Source organism: Enoplosus armatus, chromosome 2 (genome assembly GCF_043641665.1).
Source record: "Enoplosus armatus isolate fEnoArm2 chromosome 2, fEnoArm2.hap1, whole genome shotgun sequence".
In the NCBI taxonomy this organism is placed as follows: Eukaryota; Metazoa; Chordata; class Actinopteri; order Centrarchiformes; family Enoplosidae; genus Enoplosus; species Enoplosus armatus.
The window spans coordinates 9,318,557-9,328,556 of record NC_092181.1 but is presented as its reverse complement, the minus strand read 5'-3'; the positions used below and the strand labels follow the sequence as shown (position 1 = coordinate 9,328,556).

Below are 10,000 nucleotides of genomic sequence, written 5' to 3'. Positions count from 1 at the left end.
ATAGAGACAATGCCACTGCCACATACACACTATAAGGAGCGTTTATGCAAAGTGACCACAAGCTTACATGCTTACGGCCATACCACTCTGAACACGCCCGATCTCGTCTGATCTCGGAAGCTAAGCAGGGTCGGGCCCTTTTTAGAGACAGCCAGGGTGCTGCTCCAGCAGTGAAACACCCAACTTTAAAGTGCCACTGCCACTGTCACATACACACTATGTAGAGCCACTGTCACATACACACTATGTAGAGCCACTACCACTGCCACATAAACATTATAAGGAGCGTGTATGCGAAGGCCCCAAAACTTACAGCCATACCACTCTGAGGACGCCCGATCTCGTCTGATCTCGGAAGGTAAGCAGGGTCGGGCCTGGTTAGTACTTGGATGGGAGAATGCCTGGGAATACCAGGTGCTGTAAGCTTTTCCACTTCACTTTTTAGAGACAGCCATGGCGCTGCTCCAGCAGTGAAACACCCAACTTTAAAGTGCCACTGCCACTGTCACATACACACTATGTAAAGCCACTGCTACTGCCACTGCCACATACACACTATAAGGAGCGTGTATGCAAAGGTCCCACAGGCTTACGGCCATACCACTCTGAACACGCCCGATCTCGTCTGATCTCGGAAACTAAGCAGGGTCGGGCCTGGTCAGTACTTGGATGGGAGACCGCCTGGGAATACCAGGTGCTAAAAGCTTTTCCACTTCACTTTTTAGAGACAGCCAGGGTGCTGCTCCAGCAGTGAAACACCCAGCTTTAAAGAGCCACTGCCACTGTCACATACACACTATGTAGAGCCACTGCCACTGCCACTGTCACATACACACTATATAGAGCCACTGTCACATACACACTATGTAGAGCCACTGCCACTGCCACTGCCACATACACACTATAAGGAGCGTGTATGCGAAGGGGCCAGAGGCTTACGGCCATACCACTCTGAACACGCCTGATCTCGTCTGATCTCGGAAGCTAAGCAGGGTCAGGCCTGGTTAGTACTTCGATGGGAGACCACCTGGGAATACAAGGTGCTGTAAGCTTTTCCACTTCACTTTTTAGAGACAGCCAGGGCGCTGCTCCAGCAGTGAAACACCCAACTTTAAAGTGCCACTGCCACTGTCACATACACTCTATGTAAAGCCACTGCCAATGCCACTGCCACATACACACTATATAGAGACAATGCCACTGCCACATACACACTATAAGGAGCGTTTATGCAAAGTGACCACAAGCTTACATGCTTACGGCCATACCACTCTGAACACGCCCGATCTCGTCTGATCTCGGAAGCTAAGCAGGGTCGGGCCCTTTTTAGAGACAGCCAGGGTGCTGCTCCAGCAGTGAAACACCCAACTTTAAAGTGCCACTGCCACTGTCACATACACACTATGTAGAGCCACTGTCACATACACACTATGTAGAGCCACTACCACTGCCACATAAACATTATAAGGAGCGTGTATGCGAAGGCCCCAAAACTTACAGCCATACCACTCTGAGGACGCCCGATCTCGTCTGATCTCGGAAGGTAAGCAGGGTCGGGCCTGGTTAGTACTTGGATGGGAGAATGCCTGGGAATACCAGGTGCTGTAAGCTTTTCCACTTCACTTTTTAGAGACAGCCAGGGTGCTGCTCCAGCAGTGAAACACCCAGCTTTAAAGAGCCACTGCCACTGTCACATACACACTATGTAGAGCCACTGCCACTGTCACATACACACTATATAGAGCCACTGTCACATACACACTATGTAGAGCCACTGCCACTGCCACTGCCACATACACACTATAAGGAGCGTGTATGCGAAGGGGCCAGCGGCTTACGGCCATACCACTCTGAACACGCCCAATCTCGTCTGATCTCGGAAGCTAAGCAGGGTCGGGCCTGGTTAGTACTTCGATGGGAGACCGCCTGGGAATACAAAGTGCTGTAAGCTTTTCCACTTCACTTTTTAGAGACAGCCAGGGCGCTGCTCCAGCAGTGAAACACCCAACTTTAAAGTGCCACTGCCACTGTCACATACACACTATGTAGATCCACTGCCACTGCCACTGCCACATACACACTATGTAGAGCAACTGCCACTGCCACTGCCACATACACACTATGTAGAGACAAAGCCACTGCCACATACACACTATGTAGAGCAACTGCCACTGCCACTGCCACATACACACTATGTAGAGACAAAGCCACTGCCACATACACACTATAAGGAGCGTGTATGGGAAGGGCCCAGAGGCTTACGGCCATACCACTCTGAACACGCCCGATCTCGTCTGATCTCGGAAGCTAAGCTGGGTCCGGCCTGGTTAGTACTTGGATGGGAGACCGCCTGGGAATACCAGGTGCTGTAAGCTTTTCCACTTCCCTTTTTAGACACAGCCAGGTTGATGCTCCAGCAGTGAAACACACAGCTTTAAAGAGCCACTGCCACTGTCACTTACACACTATATAGAGCCACTGTCACATACACACTATTTAGAGCCACTGCCACTGCCACATACACACTATAAGGAGCGTGTATGCGAAGGGCCCAGAGGCTTACAGCCATACCACTCTGAACACGCCCGATCTCATCAGATCTCGGAAGCTAAGCAGAGTCGGGCCCTTTTTATAGACAGCCAGGGTGCTGCTCCAGCAGTGAAACACCCAACTTTAAAGTGCCACTGCCACTGTCACATACACACTATGTAGAGCCACTGACACTGCCACTGTCACATACACACTATGTAGTGCCACGGTCACATACACACTATGTCGAGCCACTGCCACTGCCACTGCCACATACACACTATGTAGTGCCACTGTCACATACACACTATGTCGAGCCACTGCCACTGCCACTGCCACTAACACATACACACTATGTAGAGCCACTGCCACATACACACTATAAGGAGCGTGTATGCAAAGAGCCAACAGGCTTACGGCCATACCACTCTGAACACGCCCGATCTCGTCTGATCTCGGAAGCCAATCAGGGTCGGGCCTGGTTAGTACTTGGATGGGAGACCGCCTGGGAATACCAGGTGCTGTAAGCTTTTCCACTTCCCTTTTTAGAGACAGCCAGGGTGCTGCTCCAGCAGTGAAACACCCAACTTTAAAGTGCTACTGCCACTGTCACATACACACTATGTAGAGACAATGCCACTGCCACATACACACTATAAGGAGCGTGTATGCAAAGGACCCACAGGCTTACGGCCATACCACTCTGCACACGCCTGATCTCGTCTGATCTCGGAAGCTAAGCAAGGTCGGGCCTGGTTAGTACTTGGATGGGAGACCGCCTGGGAATACCAGGTGCTGTAAGCTTTTCCACTTCACTTATTAGAGACAGCCAGTGCGCTGCTCCAGCAGTGAAACACCCAACTTTAAAGTGCCACTGTCACATACACACTATGTAGAGACAATGCCACTGCCACATACACACTATAAGGAGCGTGTATGCAAAGGTCCCACAGGCTTACGGCCATACCACTCTGAACACCCCCGATCTCGTCTGATCTCGGAAGCTAAGCAGGATCAAGCCTGGTTAGTACTTTGATGGGATTCCGCGTGGGAATACCAGGTGCTGTAAGCTTTTCCACTTCCCTTTTTAGAGACAGCCAGGGTGCTGCTTCAGCAGTGAAACACCCAGCTTTAAAGAGCCACTGCCACTGTCACATACACACTATGTAGAGCCACTGCCACTGCCACTAACACACTATAAGGAGCGTGTATGCGAAGGGCCCAGAGGCTTACATCCATACCACTCTGAACACGCCCGATCTCGTCTGATCTCGGTAGCTAAGCAGGGTTGGGCCTGGTTAGTACTTGGATGGGAGACCTCCTGGGAATACCAGGTGCTGTAAGCTTTTCCACTTCCCTTTTTAGAGAGAGCCAGGGTGCTGCTCCAGCAGTGAAAAACCAAGCTGAACTCATTGAACGCTCCACGCCTTGAGCAGAGTGCCAGAGATACGGAGCACCAGGGCCACGAAGCTGAGTCGGACACGCCTGTCAAGCTGTAGTCCGCGGGGAGGTGCTTAAGCGTGGGCCCACGAGTTGGGGTGGTGGGCAAGGTTGCTGGAGCTTTCTGCAGGCTGAACTGCGTGGGGTTGAGGAGGCCACAGTGTGTTGATGAAGTACGGGTATCAGTGCTCATAGACTCTGCCAAGAGCTGCCGATGCGGTCACATACGCACTATGAAAAGCCGCTGACTCTGTGACGTACACACTATAAAGAGCCACTGCCACTGTCACATACACACTATGTAGAGCCACTGCCACTGCCACATACACACTATAAGGAGCGTGTATGGGAAGGGCCCAGAGGCTTACGGCCATACCACTCTGAACACGCCCGATCTCGTCTGATCTCGGAAGCTAAGCTGGGTCCGACCTGGTTAGTACTTGGATGGGAGACCGCCTGGGAATACCAGGTGCTGTAAGCTTTTCCACTTCCCTTTTTAGAGACAGCCAGGGTGCTGCTCCAGCAGTGAAACACCCAACTTGAAAGTGCCACTGCCACTGTGACATACACACTATGTAGAGCCACTGCCACTGCCACTGCCACATACACTCTATGTAGAGCCACTGCCACTGCCACAAACACACTATGTATAGCCACTGCCACTGCCACATACACACTATTAGGAGCGTGTATGCAAATGTCCCACAGGCTTACGGCCATACCACTCTGAACACGCCCGATCTCGTCTGATCTCGGAAGCTAAGGAGGGTCAGGCCTGGTTAGCACTTTGATGGGAGACAGACTGGGAATACCAGGTGCTGTAAGCTTTTCCACTTCCCTCTTTAGAGACAGCCATGTTGATGCTCCAGCAGTGAAACACACAGCTTTAAAGAGCCACTGCCACTGTCACTTACACACTATGTAGAGCCACTGCCACATACACACTATGAAGAGCCACTGTCAAATACACACTATGTAGAGCCACTGCCACTGCCACTGCCACTAACACACTATAAGGACCGTGTATGCGAAGGGCCCAGAGGCTTACGGCCATACCACTCTGAACACGCCCGATCTCGTCTGATCTCGGAAGCTAAGCAGGGTCGGGCCTGGTTAGTACTTGGATGGGAGACCGCCTGGGAATACCAGGTGCTGTAAGCTTTTCCACTTCACTTTTTAGAGACACCCGGGGCGCTGCTCCAGCAGTGAAACACCCAACTTTAAAGTGCCACTGCCACTGTCACATACACACTATGTAGAGCCACTGCCACATACACACTATAAGGAGCGTGTATGCAAAGGGCCCACAGGCTTACGGCCATTCCACTCTGAACACGCCTGATCTCGTCTGATCTCGGAAGCTAAGCAGGGTCGGGCCCTTTTTAGAGACAGCCTGGGTGCTGCTCCAGCACTGAAACACCCAACTTTAAAGTGCCACTGCCACTGTCACATACACACTATGTAGAGCCACTGCCACTGCCACTGTCACATACACACTATGTAGAGGCACTGTCACATACACACTATGTAGAGCCACTGCCACTGCCACTGCCACATACACACTTTAAGGAGCGTGTATGCGAAGGGCCCAGAGACTTACGGCCATACCACTCTGAACACGCCCGATCTCGTCTGATCTCGGAAGCTAAGCAGGTTCGAGTCTGGTTAGTACTTCGATGGGAGACCGCCTGGGAATACCAGGTGCTGTAAGCTTTTCCACTTCACTTTTTAGAGACTGCCAGGGCGCTGCTCCAGCAGTGAAACACAGAGCTTTAAAGTGCCTCTGCCACTGTCACATACACACTATGTAGAGCCACTGCCACTGCCACTGCCACATACACACTATGTAGAGCCACTGCCACTGCCACATACACACTATGTAGAGCCACTGCCACTGCCACTGCCACATACACACTATGTAGAGCCACTGCCACTGCCACATACACACTATAAGGAGCGTGTATGCAAAGTGCCCACAGGCTTACGGCCATACCACTCTGAACACGCACGATCTCGTCTGATCTCGGAGGCTAAGCAGGGTCGGGCCTGGTTAGTACTTGGATGGTAGACCGCCTGGGAATACCCGGTGCTGTAAGCTTTTCCACTTCCCTTTTTAGAGACTGCCAGGGTGCTGCTCCAGCAGTGAAACACACAGTTTTAAACTGCCACTGCCACTGCCACTGTCACAAATACAATATGTAGAGCCACTGCCACATACACACTATAAGGAGCATGTATGCAAAGTCCTCACAGGCTTACGGCCATACCACTCTGAACACGCACGATCTCGTCTGATCTCGGAGGCTAAGCAGGTTCGGGCCTGGTTAGTACTTGGATGGTAGACCGCCTGGGAATACCAGGTGCTGTAAGCTTTTCCACTTCCCTTTTTAGAGACTGCCAGGGTGCTGCTCCAGCAGTGAAACACACAGTTTTAAACTGCCACTGCCACTGTCACAAACACAATATGTAGAGCCACTGCCACATACACACTATGAGGAGTGTGGATGCGAGGGGCCCAGAGGCTTACGGCCATACCACTCTGAACACGACATATCTCGTCTGATCTCGGTAGCTAAGCAGGGTCGGGCCTGGTTAGTACATGGATGGGAGACCTCCTGGGAATACCATGTGCTGTAAGCTTTTCCACTTCAGTTTTTAGAGACAGCCAGGGCGCTGCTCCAGCAGTGAAACACCCAACATTAAAGTGCCACTGCCACTTTCAGATACACACTATGTAGAAACACTGCCACTGCCACTGCCACATACACACTATGTAGAGCCACTGCCACTGCCACATACACACTATGTAGAGACAATGCCACTGACACATACACACTATAAGGAGCGTTTATGCAAAGCACCCACAGGCTTACGGCCATACCACTCTGAACACGACCGATCTCGTCTGATCTCGGAAACTAAGCAGGGTCGGGCCTGGTTAGTACTTGGATGGGAGACCGCCTGGGAATACCAGGTGATGTAAGCTTGTCCACTTCACTTTTTAGAGACAGCCAGGGCGCTGCTCCAGCAGTGAAACACCCTGCTTTAAAGAGCCACTGCCACTGTCACATACACACTGTGTAGAGACAATGCCACTGCCACATACACACTATAAAGAGCGTGTATGCAAAGGGCCCACAGGCTTACGGCCATACCACTCTGAAAACACGCAGGATCTCGTCTGATCTCGGAAGCTAAGCAGGGTCGGGCCTGGTTAGTACTTGGATGGGAGACCGCCTGGGAATACCAGGTGCTGTAAGCATTTCCACTTCACTTTTTAGAACCAGCCAGGGCGCTGCTCCAGCAGTGAAACACCCAACTTTAAAGTGCCACTGCCACTGTCACATACACACTATGTAGAGCCACTGCCACTGCCACTGCCACATACACACTATATAGAGACAATGCCACTGCCACATACACACTATAAGGAGCGTGTATGCGAAGTGGCCAGAGGCTTACGGCCATACCACTCTGAACACGCCCGATCTCGTCTGATCTCGGAAGCTAAGCATGGTCGGGCCTGGTTAGTACTTGGATGGGAGACCGCCTGGGAATACCAGGTGCTGTAAGCTTTTCCACTTCACTTTTTAGAGACAGCCAGGGCGCTGCTCCAGCAGTGAAACACCCAACTTCAAAGTGCCACTGCCACTGTCACATACACACTATGTAGAGCCACTGCCACATACACACTATAAGGAGCGTGTATGCGAAGACCCCAAAACTTACGGCCATACCACTCTGAGGACACCCGATCTCGTCTGATCTCGGAAGGTAAGCAGGGTCGGGCCTGGTTAGTACTTGGATGGGAGAATGCCTGGGAATACCAGGTGCTGTAAGCTTTTCCACTTCCCTTTTTAGAGACAGCCAGGGTGCTGCTCCAGCAGTGAAACACCCAGTTGAACTCATTGAACGATCCACGCCTTGAGCAGAGTGCCAGAGATACGGAGAACCAGGGCCACGAAGCTGCGTCGGACGCGCCTGTCAAGCTGTAGTCCGCGGGGAGGTGCTGAAGCGTAGGCCCACGAGTTGGGCTGGTGGGCAAGGTTGCTGGAGCTTTCTGCAGGCTGAACTGCGTGGGGTTGAGGAGGGCACAGTGTGTTGATGAAGTACGGGTATCAGTGCTCATAGACACTGCCAAGAGCTGCCGATGCGGTCACATGCACACTATGAAAAGCCGCTGACTCTGTGACGTACACACTATAAAGAGCCACAGCCACTGCCACATACACACTATGTAGAGCCACTGCCACTGCCACATACACACTTTGTAGAGACAATGCCACTGCCACATACACACTATAAGGAGCGTATATGCGAAGGGCCCAGAGGCTTACGGCCATACCACTCTGAACACGCCCGATCTCGTCTGATCTCGGAGGCTAAGCAGGGTCGGGCCTGGTTAGTACTTGGATGGTAGACCGCCTGGGAATACCAGGTGCTGTAAGCTTTTCCACTTCCCTTTTGAGAGACTGCCAGGGTGCTGCTCCAGCAGTGAAACACACAGCTTTAAACAGCCACTGCCACTGTCACATACACACTATGTAAAGCCACTGCCACTGCCACTGCCACATACACACTATAAGGAGCGTGTATGCAAAGGGCCCTCAGGCTTACGGCCATACCACTCTGAACACGCCCGATCTGGTCTGATCTCAGAAGCTAAGCAGGATCGGGCCTGGTTAGTACTTGGATGGGAGACCGCCTGGGAATACCAGGTGCTGTAAGCTTTTCCACTTCCCTTTTTAGAGACAGGCATGGTGCTGCTCCAGCAGTGAAACACCCAACTTTAAAGTGCCACTGCCACTGTCACATACACACTATGTAGAGCCACTGTCACATACACACTATGTAGAGCCACTACCACTGCCACATACACACTATAAGGAGCGTGTATGCGAAGGCCCCAAAACTTACGGCCATACAACTCTGAGGACGCCTGATCTCGTCTGATCTCGGAAGGTAAGCAGGGTCGGGCCTGGTTAGTACTTGGATGGGAGAATGCCTGGGAATACCAGGTGCTGTAAGCTTTTCCACTTCCCTTTTTGGAGACAGCCAGGGTGCTGCTCCAGCAGTGAAACACCCAACTTTAAAGTGCCACAGCCACTGTCACATACACACTATGTAGAGACAATGCCACTGCCACATACACACTATAAGGAGCGTGTATGCAAAAAACCCACAGTCTTACGGCCATACCACTCTGAACACGCCCGATCTCGTCTGATTTCGGAAGCTAAACAGGGTCGAGCCTGGTTAGTACTTGGATGGGAGACCGCCTTGGAATACCAGGTGCTGTAAGATTTTTCACTTCCCTTTTTAGAGACAGCCAGGGTGCTGCTCCAGCAGTGAAACACCCAACTTTAAAGTGCCACTGCCACTGTCACATACACACTATGTAGAGCCACTGCCACTGCCACTGTCACATACACACTATGTAGAGCCACTATCACATACACACTATGTAGAGACACTGCCACTGCCACTGCCACATACACACTATAAGGAGCGTGTATGCGAAGGCTCCAAAATTTACGGCCATACCACTCTGAGGACGCCCGATCTCGTCTGATCTCGGAATCTAAGCAGGGTCGGGCCTGGTTAGTACTTGGATGGGAGAATGCCTGGGAATACCAGGTGCTGTGAGCTTTTCCACTTCCCTTTTTAGAGACAGCCAGGGTGCTGCTCCAGCAGTGAAACACCCAGCTGAACTCATTGAACGCTCCACGCTTTGAGCAGAGTGCCAGAGATATGGAGCACCAGGGCCACGAAGCTGCGTCGAACGCGCCTGTCAGGCTGTCGTCCGCGGTGAGGTGCTTAAGAATGGGCCCACGAGTTGGGCTGGTGGGCAAGGTTGCTGGAGCTTTCTGCTGGCTAAACTGCGTGGGGTTGAGGAGGCCACAGTTTGTTGATGAAGTACGGGTATCAGTGCTCATAGACGCTGCCAAGAGCTGCCGATGCGGTAACATACGCACTATGAAAAGCCACTGACTCTGTGACGTACACACTATAAAGAGCCACTGCCACTGTC

The 10,000-nt window shown here is 52.0% G+C and overlaps 21 non-coding genes and 5 pseudogenes across 21 annotated transcripts; all 26 read left to right on the top strand.

Moving 5' to 3' along the window:
- The first annotated feature begins 307 nt into the window (after positions 1 to 307).
- On the top strand, positions 308 to 426 carry LOC139307355 (5S ribosomal RNA). The gene has a single exon (XR_011599653.1). It is a non-coding gene; the product is annotated as a 5S ribosomal RNA (ribosomal RNA).
- Positions 427 to 587: 161 nt separating this feature from the next.
- LOC139306167 (5S ribosomal RNA) lies at positions 588 to 706 on the top strand. The gene has a single exon (XR_011599410.1). It is a non-coding gene; the product is annotated as a 5S ribosomal RNA (ribosomal RNA).
- A 227-nt stretch (positions 707 to 933) lies between these two features.
- Positions 934 to 1,052, top strand: LOC139305550 (5S ribosomal RNA). The gene has a single exon (XR_011599293.1). It is a non-coding gene; the product is annotated as a 5S ribosomal RNA (ribosomal RNA).
- Positions 1,053 to 1,492: 440 nt separating this feature from the next.
- LOC139307354 (5S ribosomal RNA) lies at positions 1,493 to 1,611 on the top strand. The gene has a single exon (XR_011599652.1). It is a non-coding gene; the product is annotated as a 5S ribosomal RNA (ribosomal RNA).
- Positions 1,612 to 1,832: 221 nt separating this feature from the next.
- LOC139307013 (5S ribosomal RNA) lies at positions 1,833 to 1,951 on the top strand. The gene has a single exon (XR_011599572.1). It is a non-coding gene; the product is annotated as a 5S ribosomal RNA (ribosomal RNA).
- A 305-nt stretch (positions 1,952 to 2,256) lies between these two features.
- Positions 2,257 to 2,375, top strand: LOC139303988 (5S ribosomal RNA). The gene has a single exon (XR_011599027.1). It is a non-coding gene; the product is annotated as a 5S ribosomal RNA (ribosomal RNA).
- Positions 2,376 to 2,940: 565 nt separating this feature from the next.
- LOC139282028 (5S ribosomal RNA) lies at positions 2,941 to 3,059 on the top strand. Its single transcript, XR_011597146.1, has one exon. It is a non-coding gene; the product is annotated as a 5S ribosomal RNA (ribosomal RNA).
- Positions 3,060 to 3,214: 155 nt separating this feature from the next.
- LOC139282157 (5S ribosomal RNA) lies at positions 3,215 to 3,333 on the top strand. The gene has a single exon (XR_011597273.1). It is a non-coding gene; the product is annotated as a 5S ribosomal RNA (ribosomal RNA).
- A 149-nt stretch (positions 3,334 to 3,482) lies between these two features.
- Positions 3,483 to 3,601, top strand: LOC139307587 (5S ribosomal RNA; annotated as a pseudogene).
- A 155-nt stretch (positions 3,602 to 3,756) lies between these two features.
- LOC139281974 (5S ribosomal RNA) lies at positions 3,757 to 3,875 on the top strand. Its single transcript, XR_011597095.1, has one exon. It is a non-coding gene; the product is annotated as a 5S ribosomal RNA (ribosomal RNA).
- A 456-nt stretch (positions 3,876 to 4,331) lies between these two features.
- LOC139304918 (5S ribosomal RNA) lies at positions 4,332 to 4,450 on the top strand. The gene has a single exon (XR_011599190.1). It is a non-coding gene; the product is annotated as a 5S ribosomal RNA (ribosomal RNA).
- A 227-nt stretch (positions 4,451 to 4,677) lies between these two features.
- Positions 4,678 to 4,796, top strand: LOC139307794 (5S ribosomal RNA; annotated as a pseudogene).
- Positions 4,797 to 5,011: 215 nt separating this feature from the next.
- Positions 5,012 to 5,130, top strand: LOC139303606 (5S ribosomal RNA). The gene has a single exon (XR_011598951.1). It is a non-coding gene; the product is annotated as a 5S ribosomal RNA (ribosomal RNA).
- Positions 5,131 to 5,563: 433 nt separating this feature from the next.
- LOC139307035 (5S ribosomal RNA) lies at positions 5,564 to 5,682 on the top strand. The gene has a single exon (XR_011599574.1). It is a non-coding gene; the product is annotated as a 5S ribosomal RNA (ribosomal RNA).
- A 266-nt stretch (positions 5,683 to 5,948) lies between these two features.
- Positions 5,949 to 6,067, top strand: LOC139304992 (5S ribosomal RNA). The gene has a single exon (XR_011599203.1). It is a non-coding gene; the product is annotated as a 5S ribosomal RNA (ribosomal RNA).
- A 155-nt stretch (positions 6,068 to 6,222) lies between these two features.
- LOC139306667 (5S ribosomal RNA) lies at positions 6,223 to 6,341 on the top strand. Its single transcript, XR_011599510.1, has one exon. It is a non-coding gene; the product is annotated as a 5S ribosomal RNA (ribosomal RNA).
- Positions 6,342 to 6,490: 149 nt separating this feature from the next.
- LOC139307770 (5S ribosomal RNA) lies at positions 6,491 to 6,609 on the top strand (annotated as a pseudogene).
- A 227-nt stretch (positions 6,610 to 6,836) lies between these two features.
- On the top strand, positions 6,837 to 6,955 carry LOC139305432 (5S ribosomal RNA). Its single transcript, XR_011599274.1, has one exon. It is a non-coding gene; the product is annotated as a 5S ribosomal RNA (ribosomal RNA).
- Positions 6,956 to 7,110: 155 nt separating this feature from the next.
- Positions 7,111 to 7,231, top strand: LOC139304837 (5S ribosomal RNA). The gene has a single exon (XR_011599175.1). It is a non-coding gene; the product is annotated as a 5S ribosomal RNA (ribosomal RNA).
- Positions 7,232 to 7,425: 194 nt separating this feature from the next.
- Positions 7,426 to 7,544, top strand: LOC139281794 (5S ribosomal RNA). The gene has a single exon (XR_011596925.1). It is a non-coding gene; the product is annotated as a 5S ribosomal RNA (ribosomal RNA).
- Positions 7,545 to 7,692: 148 nt separating this feature from the next.
- LOC139306578 (5S ribosomal RNA) lies at positions 7,693 to 7,811 on the top strand. Its single transcript, XR_011599491.1, has one exon. It is a non-coding gene; the product is annotated as a 5S ribosomal RNA (ribosomal RNA).
- Positions 7,812 to 8,300: 489 nt separating this feature from the next.
- Positions 8,301 to 8,419, top strand: LOC139282082 (5S ribosomal RNA). Its single transcript, XR_011597198.1, has one exon. It is a non-coding gene; the product is annotated as a 5S ribosomal RNA (ribosomal RNA).
- A 161-nt stretch (positions 8,420 to 8,580) lies between these two features.
- On the top strand, positions 8,581 to 8,699 carry LOC139305482 (5S ribosomal RNA). Its single transcript, XR_011599283.1, has one exon. It is a non-coding gene; the product is annotated as a 5S ribosomal RNA (ribosomal RNA).
- A 181-nt stretch (positions 8,700 to 8,880) lies between these two features.
- On the top strand, positions 8,881 to 8,999 carry LOC139307803 (5S ribosomal RNA; annotated as a pseudogene).
- A 155-nt stretch (positions 9,000 to 9,154) lies between these two features.
- Positions 9,155 to 9,273, top strand: LOC139305532 (5S ribosomal RNA). Its single transcript, XR_011599289.1, has one exon. It is a non-coding gene; the product is annotated as a 5S ribosomal RNA (ribosomal RNA).
- A 226-nt stretch (positions 9,274 to 9,499) lies between these two features.
- On the top strand, positions 9,500 to 9,618 carry LOC139307706 (5S ribosomal RNA; annotated as a pseudogene).
- The last annotated feature ends 382 nt before the right edge of the window (positions 9,619 to 10,000 follow it).